General features: G+C 36.9%; 1 protein-coding gene across 3 annotated transcripts in view; it reads left to right on the top strand.

Moving 5' to 3' along the window:
- Positions 1–17,506, top strand: part of NKAIN3 (sodium/potassium transporting ATPase interacting 3) — a 731,862-nt gene that overhangs the window by 484,577 nt on the left and 229,779 nt on the right. The gene's annotated exons all lie outside the window — the stretch shown is intronic.

The raw sequence follows: 17,506 nt of genomic DNA on the forward strand, positions 1-17,506 counted from the left end.
TAGTCCGTAGAACATTTATGTGCAAGGGACTCCTTAAAAGTAATTTTCTTCTACCAGACTGCCCCACTCACAGTTTGACCACAATGAGGAGTGGAATTAATTTAAGGATGTGTAACATCATCAAGAACAATGTTCCTTTGAGATCCAAGCAGGACTTATCACCTAGTTTGAGTCAATATTCCAATAAAACCATTCTCAACTCACTATTCACATAAACCAACCATCTCAGTTCTGTTCAGCTGGTTAGCTTAGTAGGAATAAGAGACACAGAATCATTAGTAAATAAATAGATAGCAGAAATATCAGTGGTATGTCAATGAAGAAAGTACCTTGGAATTAATTATAGAAAAATCTTTAAGAAATCCTTGCTATCACTTACTGTATTCATTATCTACTACTATGTAACAAACCACTCCAAAATGCAATTGCTTGAAACAATATTAATTTATTGCTTAGAGTTCTGTGCATTAGGAATTTGGGCACATATCAGCCAGGTAGTTCCTCTGCTTTATATGGTATTAGATAAAGTCACTCATATAAACTCCACACAATATTGACTAGGGTCACTGATGTGAGCCTGTCAATCTGGAGCTCTGCTAGGACTGGAATGTCCAAAGAGGCCTCACTCACATCTCTGGTGCTGGTTGTTGGCCCCATTCTCCTGCACACGCATATGGCTTCTCTTTCTTAAACAAACAAACAAACAAACAAAACTTTAAAGCAGTTTTTTCCAATTCTGTGAAGAAAGTCATTGGTAGCTTGATGGGGATGGCATTGAATCTAGAAATTACCTTGGGCAGTATGGCCATTTTCACAATATTGATTCTTCCTTTCCATGAGCATGGTATGTTCTTCCATTTGTTTGTGTCCTCTTTTATTTCACTGAGCAGTGGTTTGTAGTTCTCCTTGAAGAGGTCCTTTACGTCCCTTGTAAGTTGGATTCCTAGGTATTTTATTCTCTTTTAAGCTATTGTGAATGAAAGTTCATTCATGATTTGGCTCTCTGTTTGTCTGTTACTGCTGTATAAGAACCCAGCCATCCCATTACTGGGTATATACCCAAAGGATTATAAATCATGCTGCTATAAAGACACATGCACATGTATGTTTATTGCAGCACTATTCACAATAGCAAAGACTTGGAATCAACCCAAATGTCCATCAGTGACAGACTGGATTAAGAAAATGTGGCACATATACACCATGGAATACTATGCAGCCATAAAAAAGGATGAGTTTGTGTCCTTTGTAGGAACATGGATGCAGCTGGAAACCATCATTCTCAGCAAACTATCACAAGAACAGAAAACCAAACACCACATGTTCTCACTCATAGGTGGGAACTGAACAATGAGATCACTTGGACTCGGGAAGGGGAACATCACACACCGGGGCCTGTTATGGGGAGGGGGGAGGAGGGACGGATGGCATTGGGAGTTATACCTGATGTAAATTGACGAGTTGATGGGTGCTGACGAGTTGATGGGTGCAGCACACCAACATGGCACAAGTATACATATGTAATAAACCTGCACATTGTGCACATGTACCCTAGAACTTAAAGTATAATAACAATAAAAAAAATTTTTTTTTTAATGACAGATTCTCAGGCAGTGAGTTAGCTGAATAATAAAAGGAAAAGCCAATATGCAAGCATTTATCAAGCCTCTACTGGAGTAATGCTTGCTATTGCTTCATTAGCTACAGCAAATCTATGACCCAGCCTGTAGTCAGTGTGAGAGGGGGCTATCAAAAGGTGAGAAGACAAGGAGGCATGGCTCTTCTAGGGCCACCAATGTGGTGCTCTTATCTCATTTACTCAATCTACTAGTTACTGTTCTTTAATTTGCATGTCTCAAGTTTTAAAATGATGTTTTAGAGCACATTTGAATTTAAAAGTAACTTTAATATTTGTATCACATGTGGCAAAGAAAGGGTCATTATTCATAATGCACAATGAGCTCATTTAAATGAGTACTAAAACCATGAATATTTAGTAATTAATTCAATGAACAGTAGGAACAAATGTGTTCACATAAGGGAAAAACATCCAAATTGTAAACAGTTTGGTATAAAATATAATTATTGATACTAACCTGATGCATGCAAGTTAACTTTGAAAAATTATTTTCACTAATTTAGCAATTTGTAAAGGTAACGCTAAATAGAATTGTAATTCACTTATTTATAGAGGCAGTCTTTGTCTCAAAGACCGTTAAAATGCCTGTAACTTTTGGTCCTGTAACCCTACTCAGTGGACTTTCTTCTAAGAAAATAATTCAACAGAAAGAAATAGCTACCTGCATTATTTTCATTTCAGTGTTTTTTAAAATAGCAAATCTGGATATGTATAAATATATGCGATTAAAGGCATGGCATAACAATTTATAGTACATCAACTTGATGAATAGAAAGTAATAACTATGTTAATTTTTAAGACCACATATAAAACATGAAACAGTTTTTTTATGATTCAAGTACATAATCTAGGAAGAAAGTTTAGATACAAAAAGATTTAGAAGTATGGATATGCCTTCCCAAAAAATGTTTTTACACAATGTATGATATTTTAAATCATATTTCAATACTAATTTTAAACAATAATTAAATGCTATTTAATTATCATATTTGTATATTTGATTTGTATAGAACAGCAGAAGAGATGTTATAGTCGCTTTTCTTAAATGATCAACCAATCCTAATCTCATAATTTTTATTTGATCATTTCAAGGCACTCATAAATCTTAGTTATTATAAAATATTTCATTTTAGTGGACTGACCAGTTCTGGGGTTAAAAAGTCAATAATAACAATATCCAATTTAAGTTCCTTTTTAATTTTCAGTGTTAGTTATTTACTGGTAAACATAGATTCGTATGCTCATGTTGATTAGCACACACACACATACACACACATATAAAGGAGCTCATTTTTATGACTAGTAAAAAAATCCTAATCTCCAAACTTGGCAAAGATTTTTTAAACTCACCTTACTGATTTCTCTTTGCAGCTAATTTTACACATATATTGTCTGGAATCCTCACTGTCAATATATTCTCCCTCATATCTGATAGGTGACAAGTCTCATTCTTTAACAAACCTTTGGAGGTTGTCACCATAGTCGGAGCTGGGGTCTTATGAGAATTGTCATCCCTATGCCTCTTGCATTGTATCTCTCTGTTCACATCAACATTTGTCACTGTTCTCTGCCCTTCATATCAGACACATTCAGCTTAGTGATAAATTAAAACTCAATAGAGAAGGGTAAAAAGTAATATTAGACCACAAGGTATCCTGTAGAATCTTTGTTCTCCAAAGGCTGTATGGCTCTCTGTTCATTGGCTTATAGAATATATTGCACAATGTCAGAGCAGACAGTACTATTGCTGCTTCAGTAACATGCTCACAGAGTGTAAGAATGTAAATCAAAAGATAGGTGAAACTGAACTTTTGAAATATGTCCCAATTACTTTTAATTGTACCTCTCCAAAACTGTAAATATAGTTAAATTTTTTTTTTTAATTTCTGTGTTAACATTTGCATTTGTTTAACAAACTCAGCATGCTCTTGGAACTGCTCTCTGTGCTTTTCAAATATGAACTCACTTGATTCTCAAAATGACCCATGAGGGTAGTATTATTATAGTCATTTTACATGTGTGAAAACTGAGACACATGGAGAAGTTAAAAAATGTGCCCAACATCCCACAGCTTGTGAGTGAAGACGGACCTCAAACCCCAGGCAGACAATTCCTCGTCATGAAAAGAGGACTTCTCCCTGCAACACCTTGCAGAGTTCAGAGGTAAACTCTGTCAGATCTGTACAGCTATGCATCTGCTGTTGGGCTGATGGGATTTAATTGCAGCTCCACTATTAGAAAGTAAAAATAAAAGTACAATTATGTCTAATAGTCAAAAGATTGGCGAACAGTTAAAAATGTTTCCTCTCACCCTTGAAAACGTGTCTCAACTGCCTTTCTGGTGGTGGTTTATTTTTTTAACAGATTATTTTAACATTTGTCAAATGCTAAATATATTGGACTCTTTTTTTTTTTTTTTCTTTTTTGCTTACTAGGGCTTTCCAGGGTCTGGTAAGAGGAAAGAAATCATGACCAACTTCTTCTGTCCCAAAAGCCTTCCGGAATTACCCTTTTACCAGAAAATCTATTTTTATATAAAATAAATGGCTTCTGCTCATACCAAATTTTGAGCTGCTTCTAAGAGCTAGATAGAACTATTAAAGATTTAGATTGAGTTACTCCCCATACACCATCTCTGGTCTCTGTATTCAGTTCCATCCTCAGAAAAGTAAAGCAACAGTTTATCTAAAGTTCCACTCACCCAAGGAATCATTTATTGGATCATCACAATATTGAGAAGTGTTTATGGCTGTGGGAGAATTTCCATGCCAAAAATATTCAGAGGGCTTTGGCAGAAACGTTTGTGTTCAGAAGCCAGAGTATACCTGGTCAGTCAAACTGTTGGGGCTTGGAACTGTCCATTTAGTGAGCTGTGATTTTAAGTAATTTCATTCTCTGTATTCGTGTCTATGCAGTATACTATCTTGGTGAAATGTGTAGACATTTTTGTCAGACTTACTGAAATATAATTCACATACCATACAATTCATCATTTTAAAGTGTACAATTCAATAGCTTTCAGTCTACTCACCGATATGTGCAACCATCACCATGGTCAATTTTAAGACATAATTATCACCTTGGAAAGAAAGCACGACCCCTTAGCTATCACAACCTACGCCTTCTTCCTCCCCAGCTCTAAGCAACTACTAATCTAATTTCTGTCTCTATAGACTTGCCTCTACAGGATATGTCATATAAATGAAACCACATAATGTGGTCTTTCGAGTTTGGCTTCTTTCACTTAGCACATATTTTTAAGGTTCACCCACATAGCATGTATCAGAACTTCCTTTTTTATGGCTGAATAATATTCTATCATACATTTACTCTTAATATCTGTGCCTGTTACAGACATATGTACAATATTTGGCAAAATTTTCAGAACTAAAATTTAAATTTAGTTAACCTTCACCTTCCCACCAATAAATTCTAAGAGGAATTTAGGCAATCCACTGTGTATTTTATCTACATAGCACCATATGTTCATCTTTTGGAAACATCTGGGTTACAGATAGCAATTGATAGGTCTTACACAGATGTCTAGTCTTACATAAATCCAATATTATGGTTATCTATCATTTGTCCACAGCATCTATGGGTTTTAACAATTTAAAGCATGTGAAAATTTAAAGCTCATATTCCTCTTATACCATAACACTCTCCATAACAGTATGCATAGGATTAGTATTTTTTTTCTGTATGCCAATCAGTTATCCCAACCACAAATTTTATGCCATCACTAAACAACAGAATTCAGTCTCTTGAGCCCTGATGCTTATGATTACCCCAGACAGAAACATTTGTGGGTCTTCATAAATTATTACTGCCATACTAGTTTCAAATAATCTCCTAAATATTGATTATTAAATGCAAACGTGAGTTATGACATTTGGTAGACTTAAATATTCTTTCATGAGAGAAATGAAAAACTTAATTAGAAATCTTAACTAACACAAAAGTCACTAATATAGAAAATCTGAAATCCATTTAATAATTAATCAATCAAACATTATGACTGAGGGCTTATGGAAATATTAGAGGCAAGAAAGCTAATTTTTTGGTGCATTACTTGGGATAATTTAATGTCATTCAGATGTTGGCAGATTTTTCAATTTTAGCCTTAGTTTAGAGTAACTATTAGATGGAAAATAGTAGCTTTTCATAATAACAAGAGTTCATTCAAATACATTTCCATGTCACTTGAAATTGGCAAATTTGTATAAATTTCATTAAGAAAATTTTATATCACTTTTTGTATTCTTTCTAAATGGAAACAGGCTGTTTCATTCATTCAGAGAAACATATTCAGAAGCCCCTACTCTGTAAGAGCATGGTGCTGAGAGCTCAGAGATGCAAGGATGGAGATCAACTAAGCAAGGTTGAACTGACATGGTCCTTCCTGCTGTACCTTCCAGCCTACTAGGGGAGATGAAGCCGGCAGTCAAAGTGCCATAACTTAGGACAGAAAATGAGAGTTCTAAACTTAATTTCTCGGTGACATGACAACTCATAGAAGGAAGTAGTGTTCAGGAAAGTTGTGATATTTAACTTCCATCTAAGGCGTTCACTCTTGGATGGGGAGAAAGGAAAAGGAATTCTATACAGAAGGAACAGCATTAGCAAAGAAATAAAAATAAGAGATCAGAGGAATAATAAGTGCAGTGCCCTTTGGCTTGAGCAAAGTGTTTATGCACAGAAGCAGTGGCTTAAAGATGGAAAGAAAGGTTGAGGATAATCATGAAGGGGCTTGAATGCCAAGTGAAGGTCTTTGGCCTTTGCAGTAAGTCAAATAAGGAGCTATGTTTCTGTTTGTAAACAGGTAAGTGACATATATGGAATTCTGAAGTAAGGAGGCTATTCTGAATGGCATGTGCAGAGTGGATCAGATATGTAGAAACAGGTATTAGGGTATTCCTAGAAAGCTTGGACCCATTCTCCTCAGAGTGTCCTGGAAATACATGTCTCAGAAATTCAATCTCGAGAAGGACTTCACAGTGACATAAGTTTGACTAGCATCATGTTATACCACTTCTTGGAGATTCACTATGTGAATTAACGTATAAAAATTCCTGAGAAACCCGACTCTAAACAAAACAAAACAAAACAAAACAAAAACTCATGGCAAACAAAGTGAGAGACTCTGCCAGATTAAAGGAGACTGAGGAAACATGACAACTAATAAAACTTGTGACTCTACACCAAAACACAGACATTAATGAGACAACTGTTGAAAGTTGTTTAAAATCTGTGGATTAGACAATAGTATTGTGTCAACATTAATTTCCTGATTTTTATAATTATACTGTGGCTGTATAAGATGCTAACACTTGAGGAATATGGGTGAAGGGTATACAAAAATTCGTTGCATTATTTTTTAAAATTTTTAGTAAGTCTGAAATTACTTCAAAATTAAACTTTAAAAATATTTTTATAATTAAAAGTATAACTGCATTTCCAACCAATCATCTAAGATAAACACTTTTGGAAATACTGGAAAAGTTTTAGGAAAAGTTATGAGGTATCAATGGAAATATAAATCAAAGGACATTCCCAAAAATATTACTGCGACTGGTCCCTTGATGACAAGGGAGGTGAAGGGCACTGTGTGGACAGCCTGCACTCCCAAGAAAGGCAGGGGAATTTATATCCACAGAGCAGCCGGGAGAAAGAGCTGGGTTGACAGAGTAAATGAGTTTAGATGTGGACACATGATGAATCATGACACCATTCTTGCTCTTAACATATTTTAGGTACATATATATGTTTTAAACTTAGTTACCTACTTGAGATAATGAAATCCCCTCTCTTGCTCTTTCAGTCAGAATAGCCCCCATTGCAATGACTGACTGGGAAAGGGAAATTAGAAACAGAATTATCCAAAAGAATTCACAAGAATCCCAATATGAATTTTTGAAAACATGGTTTATTTCATATCTCCACATTATTCAGAAGTATACAAGAAACTTGGGATTCTTCACTTAATATATGGTCCCTGGAGATTCTCAAATGCTTCCTGAAACCCTAACACTCTAGTAGTATCCGTAAAGACATAGTTAATCACATTCTTTTTTCTATAACCTGTAAAACAATGAAAACACAAAGTAATTTTTTAAAAATTACATTCTCTTGACCATAAGATAATAACTACATCAAGATTATTGTCTGAATTTTAGTTTTTTATATAGGTGGGTTTTTGGTGAAAACTTATTCAATACGATACCTTACTAATTGAATTACATAGAACCTTCACGGATGGGTTGTTCTGGAGATCTAAGTAGAGGATTAATCTTGAGTGTAAAACTTGCTAAATTTTAACAGTATTGAATTTAGTAATGGTAGAAATCAATTGAATCCTCTTCATCAATAGAGTAATAGGATTAGAAATGTGCCTAAGGAAGATGAATTGTGTAGCAGCTGCAGACTGTATTTCAGGGAAGATTTAGAGTCAGAACAATCCTGCAGATAGGTGGGGGATGATGAAGGCCTGAGCTAGAACAGCATGAGGAAGGTAGAACTAGAGAGACTTATGGGACAGAGATCAAATCAGAAGAATGTGGTCATTAATTGGATAAGACAGCAATTGAAAGAAAAATTCCGAAGATAATACTCAGATTTTGAGCACAGGAGACAAGTGAAATTGCAGTAATGCTGCAGAAAGAGAGAAATAATGATTAGACAGCCAATGGCAGGTAAACTTCAGTCATTTCATTTAATCTATCACATAATAAAAACAAGTTTAATTTTAATTTAAGGCGGAGAGTCAAAGAATTATTCCTGGCAATGAAGAACCTTAACAAATGCTGGGATACAGGAAGCCTCTCCACCTGTCAGCAAGGTGGGGAGTTGACTCTGAATGGGTAATGTCAGGTATTGTTTAGCACTTTACATCTACTGCATCCTACTGTTGCTTACTTTTCATTTACTTTTTCTATTTCTCCTAGTAGGTTTGTCCTAGAAGAATTTTTTAAATTTTTTTTAATTTTTCTTTTCCGTTTTTTTTTTTTTTTTTAACCACCTTGCCTTGGACATAACAGGCTCACAGTGTATATTGCATAATTACTAGCATATGAGACATTTATGTATAGGTAAGCAAAACTAAGTGAACTAATTGTGGAGACTCAAAAGTCATGTGGAGGAAGGAAAACTGTGCTGCAAAGTAATGACAGCATGTGTTGTGTACTCTGTAATTTACTTTAAATAATGTTCTGTGTATGTGTACTGGGTTTACTGCTTATCCTGGGAAGGTGGGGGAAGATGGGGGTGGATTGGTCGTGCTCAGTTCACACTTAGAGTATGCGTATCAGAAGGGCCGTTCACAGTTTAAAGACTAAACAAAAGCCCACATGTCAGAGACAGCTTCTAAAGCTTTTAGCATCTATTCCCTGATCAACACCAAGAAGTGTTTACTTAGTATATTGAGTATTAGAAACGATGTTACCTTGGTGAAATGAATGGATCTCGAGTTATATGAATTGACTGTATATATTCTTCAGGCATTCCTAGCTGCTTTGCCTGCACAGAGCATCTGAATGCAGTAAGCTTCTGGCCCTACACTTTGTTCAGATACTTGAGGATTCCATTGCCTGACTCCAGCTGGAAGTATGGCTGCATGTTCTACTAGAATATTGTCAGAAGCAGCTTTCCATATTGCCAAAAAGAACAGACAACTGGGACTTTAGCAAGCTTGCAGAATAGGTTTTGTGACTGTTTTTATGCTGTTTGCTAATAAATATTGGTATGTGTAAGGCAGAGTTTATATTGAGACTTGCTTGGTTTCTGGTAGCTAGCCTATGGGAGAGAAACAATTTGGCCCTTTACTTTCCCTAGATATCTACTCCCCACCAAAAAGATTTTATGATTGTAAATAATCAAATTAGTTTACTCAATATGTATCAGAGTAGCCTAGGAAGACTTCTTTTAGGAAGTAGCATTGCCAGACATGGTAGCTCACACCTGTAATCCCAGCACTTTGGGAGGCTGAGGTGGGTGGATCACCTGAGGTCAAGAGTTCCAGACCAGCCTGGCCAATATGGTGAAACCCTGTCTCTACTAAAAATATAAAAATTAGCTAGGTGTGGTGGTGGTCACCTGAAATCCCAGCTACCTGGTAGGCTGAGGCAGAAGAATAGCTTGAACCCAGGAGGTGGAGGTGTCAGTGAGCCGAGATAAGGCCATTGCAGTCCAGCCTGGGCAACAAGAGCAAAACTCTGTCTCAAAAAAAAGAGAAAAAGGGTGGCATTTGAGCTGAAATGGACTCATTTGAAGACTGGAGCTAAGAATATTCCAAGGGAAACAAAGATTCACATGGGTAGAACTTAGCACACAAAGAAAAGAGTGATTAAAGATGAAATTAGAGAAGTAAGTAGAGGTTAAAGAAGATGTGACACACTATTTAAGACATTGGGATGGTGTCGCCATATTTCAACCAGAAGAATGGCATGCTCTATATTTAGGAAAGCAACTCTGAAACTACTCAAGAGAATGGATTGGGGAGAACAAGGCTATCACAGTAGACCACATGAGAGAAGATGGTAGCTTGGCTTTGGGTGGTAGCAGTAGAAATAGAAATGACTAGATAACAGTTCTGGCAGGAAAAGACGAAGTGGTACATTATGAAAAGGAAAAAAGAGGATGAGGCTTAGGTTTTGGATTTGAGCAACAAGATAGATGATACTGCTGCTTACTAAGATGACAGAGTTCAGAGATTTTGTTCCACTGGTAGCTTGTATCTCTTTTAAACTTGAATAAAAAGTACAGAACAAACAGATTTTTAAAAAATTTCAATAATTAGAGAAATCTTTCTAGATCTATCAAACAACTTACATAGGCCGGGCACAGTGGCTCATGCCTGTAATCTCAGCACTTTGGGAGGCCGAGGCAGGTAGATCACAAGGTCAGGAGATAGAGATTATCCTGGCTAATACGGTTAAATCGTGTCTCTACTAAAAATACAAAAAATTAGCTCAGCATGGTGGTGGGCACCTGTAGTCTCAGCTACTCAGGAGGCTGAGGCAGGAGAATGGTATGAACCTGGGAGGCAGAGCTTGCAGTGAACTGAGATCAAGCCACTGCACTACAGACTGGACAACAAGTGCGAGACTCCGCCTCAAAAAAAAAAAAACAAAAAAACAAAAAAACAAACACTTATAATGTCAGCCTAAAAGAAGCATCACCTAGAAACAGAAGGTATGCCTTCTCAGACTGGAAAACCTGGCTACTCCAGTGGTTCAAAACTGATTGTCATTTCATAATGGCTTAAAGCAATTAGTGTGCTAACAGCATTTACATTTGACTAAAAATAAAACTGCTAACAAGAAAGCTACAGGGAAGTGGTATTCTTTATTTAAACTGATTAATGTAAACAGCTCCTTCATTTAAAATTGATTTATATAAATTCAAGAAAATATTTGCAATGCACAATTATTACTTAGTAGCAAAGATAATCAGGAAGTCTTACAGACAATGAAACATGAACAATTAAAATATTCAGGATACACAAAGTTTTTAATTAATGAGCTAAACTAATCCAAATAAGCAGGGAACTGTGTTGTAAGGCTTGGCTGTTATGGTTTTAAAGCCAATGATTACAAGAAGAAGAATCATAGCTACTGTAAGAGTTAGCGAAAGAGGAAAGAAATATGAAAAGCAGCTCAACAGTCAAAGACAGGTTTATTTTGGAGAATAAACCTGAGAGGGACCTCTGGCTGATTTCAGTCAGGCACATTCTCTCTTACAGACAAAGAGTATTTAAGGGTTCAGGGCAAGAAAACTTATCACAGGCTTGGAATGTGTCTGTGTGGAGGAGAAGTTTTTTGCGGGTTTGTAATGTCTCTGGCCAGAGGGGAAGTTGGGGCTGACATCTCTCTGGTTGGGGAGATTATCTCGAGGCTGGCATGTCTCTGGTTAGGGAGGGGTTTGCCTTAGGTTTGGAATGTTTCCAGTTGGAGATGTCATTTGTGGTTTATGATTATGCTGACCTTAGCCATTAGGCTGATGCCCTTTGGGTTGGATTTAGGTGGTTATTGATCAAGGGGAACTTTAAAATGGCAGTGCCTGTCCAAGATGGTGATGCTTCTGCTCTGTCAGCTAGTGTTTACTGAACATATTCCATGTGCCTGGTATCTTTCTCTGAAGTACTATTTTGCAGAATCTTCTTGAGAATAATGTGAGGTAGGCTGTATTATTTCTATATATGAAGAAACTGGGACATAAAGAAAATTAGTATTTTGTTCAAGGTCCTGTGGTCAGTGTTGGGGAGAGGGCATTAATCTTGGTTCTGATGTATCTCAACACTGCTGTACTTACTGAGGATACTTTGTTAGTACAGAGAATAAAAGGCAAAATAAAAATAAGCGGTTTTTTTTGTTTTTTTGTTTTTTTGTTTTTTTTTTTTGAGACAGAGCCTTGCTCTGTTGCCCAGGCTGGAGTGCAGTGGCATGATTATAGTCACTCCAGCCTTGAACTCCTGGGCTTAAGCAATCCTCCCGCCTTACCTTCCTAAATAGCTAGAACTACAAGTGTGACCATACCCGGCCAGTATTTTTATTTTTTGTGAATACAGGGTCTCAATATGTTGCCCAGACTTGAAATAAGTGCATTTTTAAATACATGCCTTGGAAAGATATTAGAGTTGTAAACAGTCAATTTGCAAATTTTGTCTGTTTGACTATGTCATACAAATCAAAATCCTCAAATCCTGAAATTTATGTGTCCTACATGTACTGGACAAGGAAAACAAATTATTTTCAAGCTATTCTCATTAATGGAATTAAGTATCAGAAGGAAAATCCAATTATCAGATAATTTTTTAGGTGGGGCTTTGGAAGATTTTTTCTTTTTTCTTTTTTTTTTTTTTGTGAGACAGAATCTTGCTCTGTCACCCAGGCTAGAGTGCAGTGGCACAATCTTGGTCACTGCAATCTCTGCCTCCTGGGTTCACCCATTCTCCTGCCTCAGCCTCCCAAGTAACTGGGACTACAGGTGCCCACCACCACACCCAGCTAATTTTTTATTTTTTTTGTATTTTTAATAGAGACAGGGTTTCACCATGTCAGCCAGGATGGTCTGGATCTCCTGACCATCTCATGATCCACCTGCCTCGGCCTCCCAAAGTGCTGGGATTACAAGCGTGAGCCACCGCGTCCAGCCCAGAAGATTTGTCTATGCTTACATGTGAACATGAAATTATGTCTGGTTCACTAGGTGTGGTGGCTCATGCCTGTAATCCCAGTGCTTTGGGAGGCCGAGGCAGGCAAATCACGAGGTCAGGAGCTCGAGTCCAGTCTGGCCAACGTAGTGAAAACCCCTCTCTACTAAAGATACCAAACAAAATTAGCCGGATGTGGTGGTGTGTGCCTGTAATCCCAACTACTCGGGAGGCTGAGGCAGTAGAATCATGTGAACCCAGGAGGCAGAGGTTGCAGTGAGCCGAGATCATGCCATTGCACTCCAGCCTGGGTGACAGAGCAAGACTCCGTCTCAAAAAAAAAAAAAAAAAGAAAAAAGAAATCATGTCAGGTTCAGGCACTGGATGAAAAACAAATATGGAAATCAGAGCATGAGTGTGCAAATCATAGAAGGATTTCATTCTCTTATTTCTAGAACCCCTTCTCAACCTGGCTAGTACTTCCTTCAGCCCCTCTAACTTTCAGATTGATGGAAAGGACCTGCCTAGGCAGAATTCACCTGCTCCTAATCTAGAAGGGTGCTCTCATTTTGATTCTTTCTTTCTTGAGCAGATGTGGTAAATTCAGTTTTGATCTTCTTTCCTGACCATTGAGTCAGAATTTATATTTGTATAGGAGCTAGGTTGTAAGAAACGATGGGTCAACAATAATCCAATACCTTTTTACATAAGAAATTAATCACATTAACTTGGTTAATCATAAAAATCTGTCTTGATGTTGCAGATGATTCTCTTAGATTTAATTGAATAAAAGAAAGCTTTAAACCATATTCAAGTAAGTATGTACCAGATATAAATTGTCAACATATAACTATAACTCTGTATGTGTGTATGCACATATAATTACCATAAATGAAATTTTTTCATCTATTAAACTCAGTATTTTATATTCCACTTCAGTACAAGACTTTCTATAAGATTAGTATTAATATTCAACTAACATTTCATTATAATTTTTAAAATATACTTGAAAAATACAATTAAAATTTTATCAAATCAAGCCAGAATATTTATTTCTGAGTTGTTTTGATGCTACTTTGCAAATTACTTGAACCTTTCTTGCTTGCTTTATTTCCATTGTAGTCGTCAGCATCAAGTATTGATTGATTTACTTTTGGCCTAGCACTAACCAGATAGATTCTGTATCTCAATGTAGCAGATATAAAACAGACACAGTACCATGCTGACGATTATTAGTTATTATAATAACACAGAGGAAAAGAGAAAAAATTATCTGACAACTATTTCATACAGGCATATAATAGATTTTAGAATTAACCAAGTTAATGTAATAACTACTTTATTAACTTATTTGATGTTCCTAACAATGTTATTATTAGCCCGGTTTCACAAATAAGAAAACTAAGGCAAGAAAATGCTATTCGGCTTGCCCAGAATCATACATGAAACAAGCGGCAGAACTGAGATTTGAAACCGGTATTCTGAGTCCACCAGGTATCTGCTAAACACCCCCTCTGTGTTTTGATTCTCTGATAAAGATTACCTTCAGAATTGGCTTCCAATAAGATATAAAAGACATTTCCAATTTTCTTTGAAATTTATGGGTGAGAGGGTTCCTAGTTGCTGTTTTCCTGAGCCAGATGTTGAAATGAAGACTTGAGTGCAGATCATTGATTTAGGAGGTGATTCCAGGACACACAAGTGAGAAAGGAAGGAGAAAACCCAGGAAAGGGTAGCTTATTGAGAAAAAAAAAAAAATTATCCACTATGAGTGACAGGGCTCAATTCCCTGGGGATTTTCCCCTCGATTTGGCGTGTGTGCTATACAGCTCGGAAATTCTTCACTGAGGGACAAAGAAGCTGGAGTATTTACTTGTTCACCAAATTCCATCCCTGTTTAGTTGAAGGCTTTCTAAAAACATTAAACCTATGACATTCCAGGATGCCCTGGTTTGGGCTTGAGCAGCTTCCCCTGGGGACAGAATAAGCCCCCCTTCCCAACCCCAGCAAGCATCACAGTAGCCAATATGTAGGAAAACTGTCCAGTATAGCTTCAGGTTAACTTGCAGGTTGGCCATGAGAATAGGGAGCAGGGAATCCAGTAAGGAGTGGTGGACATCTATTGTCTTTGCCTGCCAGTTTCCATTCCCCTAACTTTTTATAATAGTACCACAATTCCCTTTTACTTAGAGAGCTACACATTTAACTCTCTCCCTCTGCATGGTGAAAGTGGGTTCTCGTTAGGATGGGGCTGACCCCACTATCCTCCAGCCTCTGGATTGGACATGAGCCTCAGGAATTGTCAGTCAACATATTTCTTGCTTTGGATCTAATAGTTGGTTTAGGTATAGTCATATGAGATAAGCTGGTCCTTGCATCTCAACTCAATGACCCTCAGCTATTGGAGAAGATAAATTCTCCCCTCCCCTCCAAGACCACTGAATTAGGAGGGCATACACCTACAGAGGCTGGTGGCCACCTCATGGAGAGCACCTATAAGACAGGAAAGCAGGGCTGTGAAACAGAGAGACACACGCAGATAGAGACAGGCAGACAGAGGATCTGGTTATGCTCAACACAGCTCTAACCTTGGACTTTTCAATCACATGAGTCAATAAACTCTCTGTTTTTTTCTTAAATCAATTTGAGGAGTTTCTCTTACCAGTACTATTTCTTCACCAAAATGTTTTTAGTGTCTACATAGTCTCTTAATTTCTGCATGTTTTGCATTTACTTAGAAGCTTCGAGTGCTTAATTGAAATAGACATTTAAAGTCCGCTAGACTGATCTTCTCACAATGCAGGAACATCATCTATAGCTGTGCTGTCCAATGTGACAGCCACCAGCCTCATGTTGCTATAGAGAGAAGGCATGTGGTAGGTCCAATTGAGAGTGCTTTAAGTATAGAATACACACTGGATTTGGAAAACTTAGTACAAAAAAGAAGATAAAATATCACACATAATTATTCTATATTGATTATATATCTTAAAATAAAAGTCTTTTGGATATGTTGGGTTAAATAGAATATATTATTAAAATTAATTTTCCCTGTTTCTTTAAATGTATTAACGTGGCTACTAGACAATTTAAAATCATACATGCAACTAGCATTATATTTCTATTAGACAGTGCTAGTCCTTGACAAAGGGTGATGCAGCCTCTGCTTGAAAATGCAGCTAATTAACCCTCTGGGCAGCCACATCCATCATTGGACTGCTCTAAGTGTAAAAATGATTTTGTGCCTCTGCATTCAAAATCCATCACTTTGGAACTTCCATCTATTGGCACTAATTCTGCCTCCTGTGTATCACAGAGTATCTACTCCTCATACATATTCAGCTATTTTACTTCTTCCGGAAGATTGCCATCCAACCTGTCTCTCACAATCTTATGAAATAGGACATCACATTTTTGACTCCTGCTCTGCTGACAGGATCCCCTATTTGCATTAACAACAGTTGCAGGTTTGTTAGCCATAGTCTTTCTGTGCTTGATGATAAACTAGCCTTCATCTTCTTATGAAGCTGCAGACAAAGTAGAGACTTCTGCTTGAGACTCAGGAAGTTCTCTCTGCCCCAAAAGTCTAACTGAGAGAGACACAGGAGTTAAGGACATCCATCAGGGATGTCATTCCTTGCTCTGAGTTCTATCACGGGAAATGAATGTGGACTTCGGGATGAGAAAAGGTCAGTTTTCAACAGGAAATAGCAGCTCTGAGTTCATTTTCAGCAGACAACAGTCTGTTCCAACCTAACCTACTCCAACCTAAGCTTCATGGAGACAGACTGGGGCTGACAAAAGGTAAAATGGTTTTCATGTCATTCTTGTCTTTAATGAAATACCAATACATTTCATTTCCTTCTTAAATTTAACAATCCAAACGAGTAAGGTGGAATGCAGCAGACTGTTATTTAAGTATGTCATGAAGATTTCAAGTTTTAGATCTTGATGCCTATTTTCATGATTAAACAAAATTAAAGTCTTTCAAGAAAAAAAGCCATGATTTCAAAGACTGTTGTCTGTGATTATGATATATTCAAAGTATTTTCATTGCAATGTTATGGACATCCATTATAAATTATGCCTTTTTAATTGGGATTTTTTTTATTTCAGGCAATTGGCACTCTTGAAAATAAAAACCCATCTGTCCAAAACCAACTTTTTTTCATTTCCTGTCATTTCAGTTTACATTGCACCACTAATCTCTGAATTCCACATTTTAGTCTAGTGATCAAACAAAAGTTTTTTCTGATCTAGGGAAACCTTTTTATTGCAAAGAAAGTTATTAATGAAAAAGTTAAATAAGACAAGTTCAAAAGTTTATACCAGGCACTAGTTGGAGCATCTAGGATTTGTGGATAAAATAATATGCCCCAATAATCCAGCTGTGTAATTTAGGAAGTAATAAATTATGTGCTGATGAATCTAATTCAAAACATCAATACATGCTAAGGCACTCCACAGCCCATTCAAACACCCTCCCCAATTGTCTTGTTTTAATTACTATCAACAGCCACAAATTGAAGTTCTGTCTATATGATGCCCCAAACATTTGGTTAATTCAGTTCATTCAATCCCGTTAATTCAATGTGCCAAAAAATTCGCCAATGAATTTGCTAACTAATCTTAGCAAAATCACTGATCAGTGAGTCATAACCTAAGAAGATTTGGCAGAGACAGTCTGAAAAGCCAGGGCTCTCCTCCCATCTCACTAT

This window comes from Macaca fascicularis, chromosome 8, assembly GCF_037993035.2.
Source record: "Macaca fascicularis isolate 582-1 chromosome 8, T2T-MFA8v1.1".
In the NCBI taxonomy this organism is placed as follows: domain Eukaryota; kingdom Metazoa; phylum Chordata; class Mammalia; order Primates; family Cercopithecidae; genus Macaca; species Macaca fascicularis.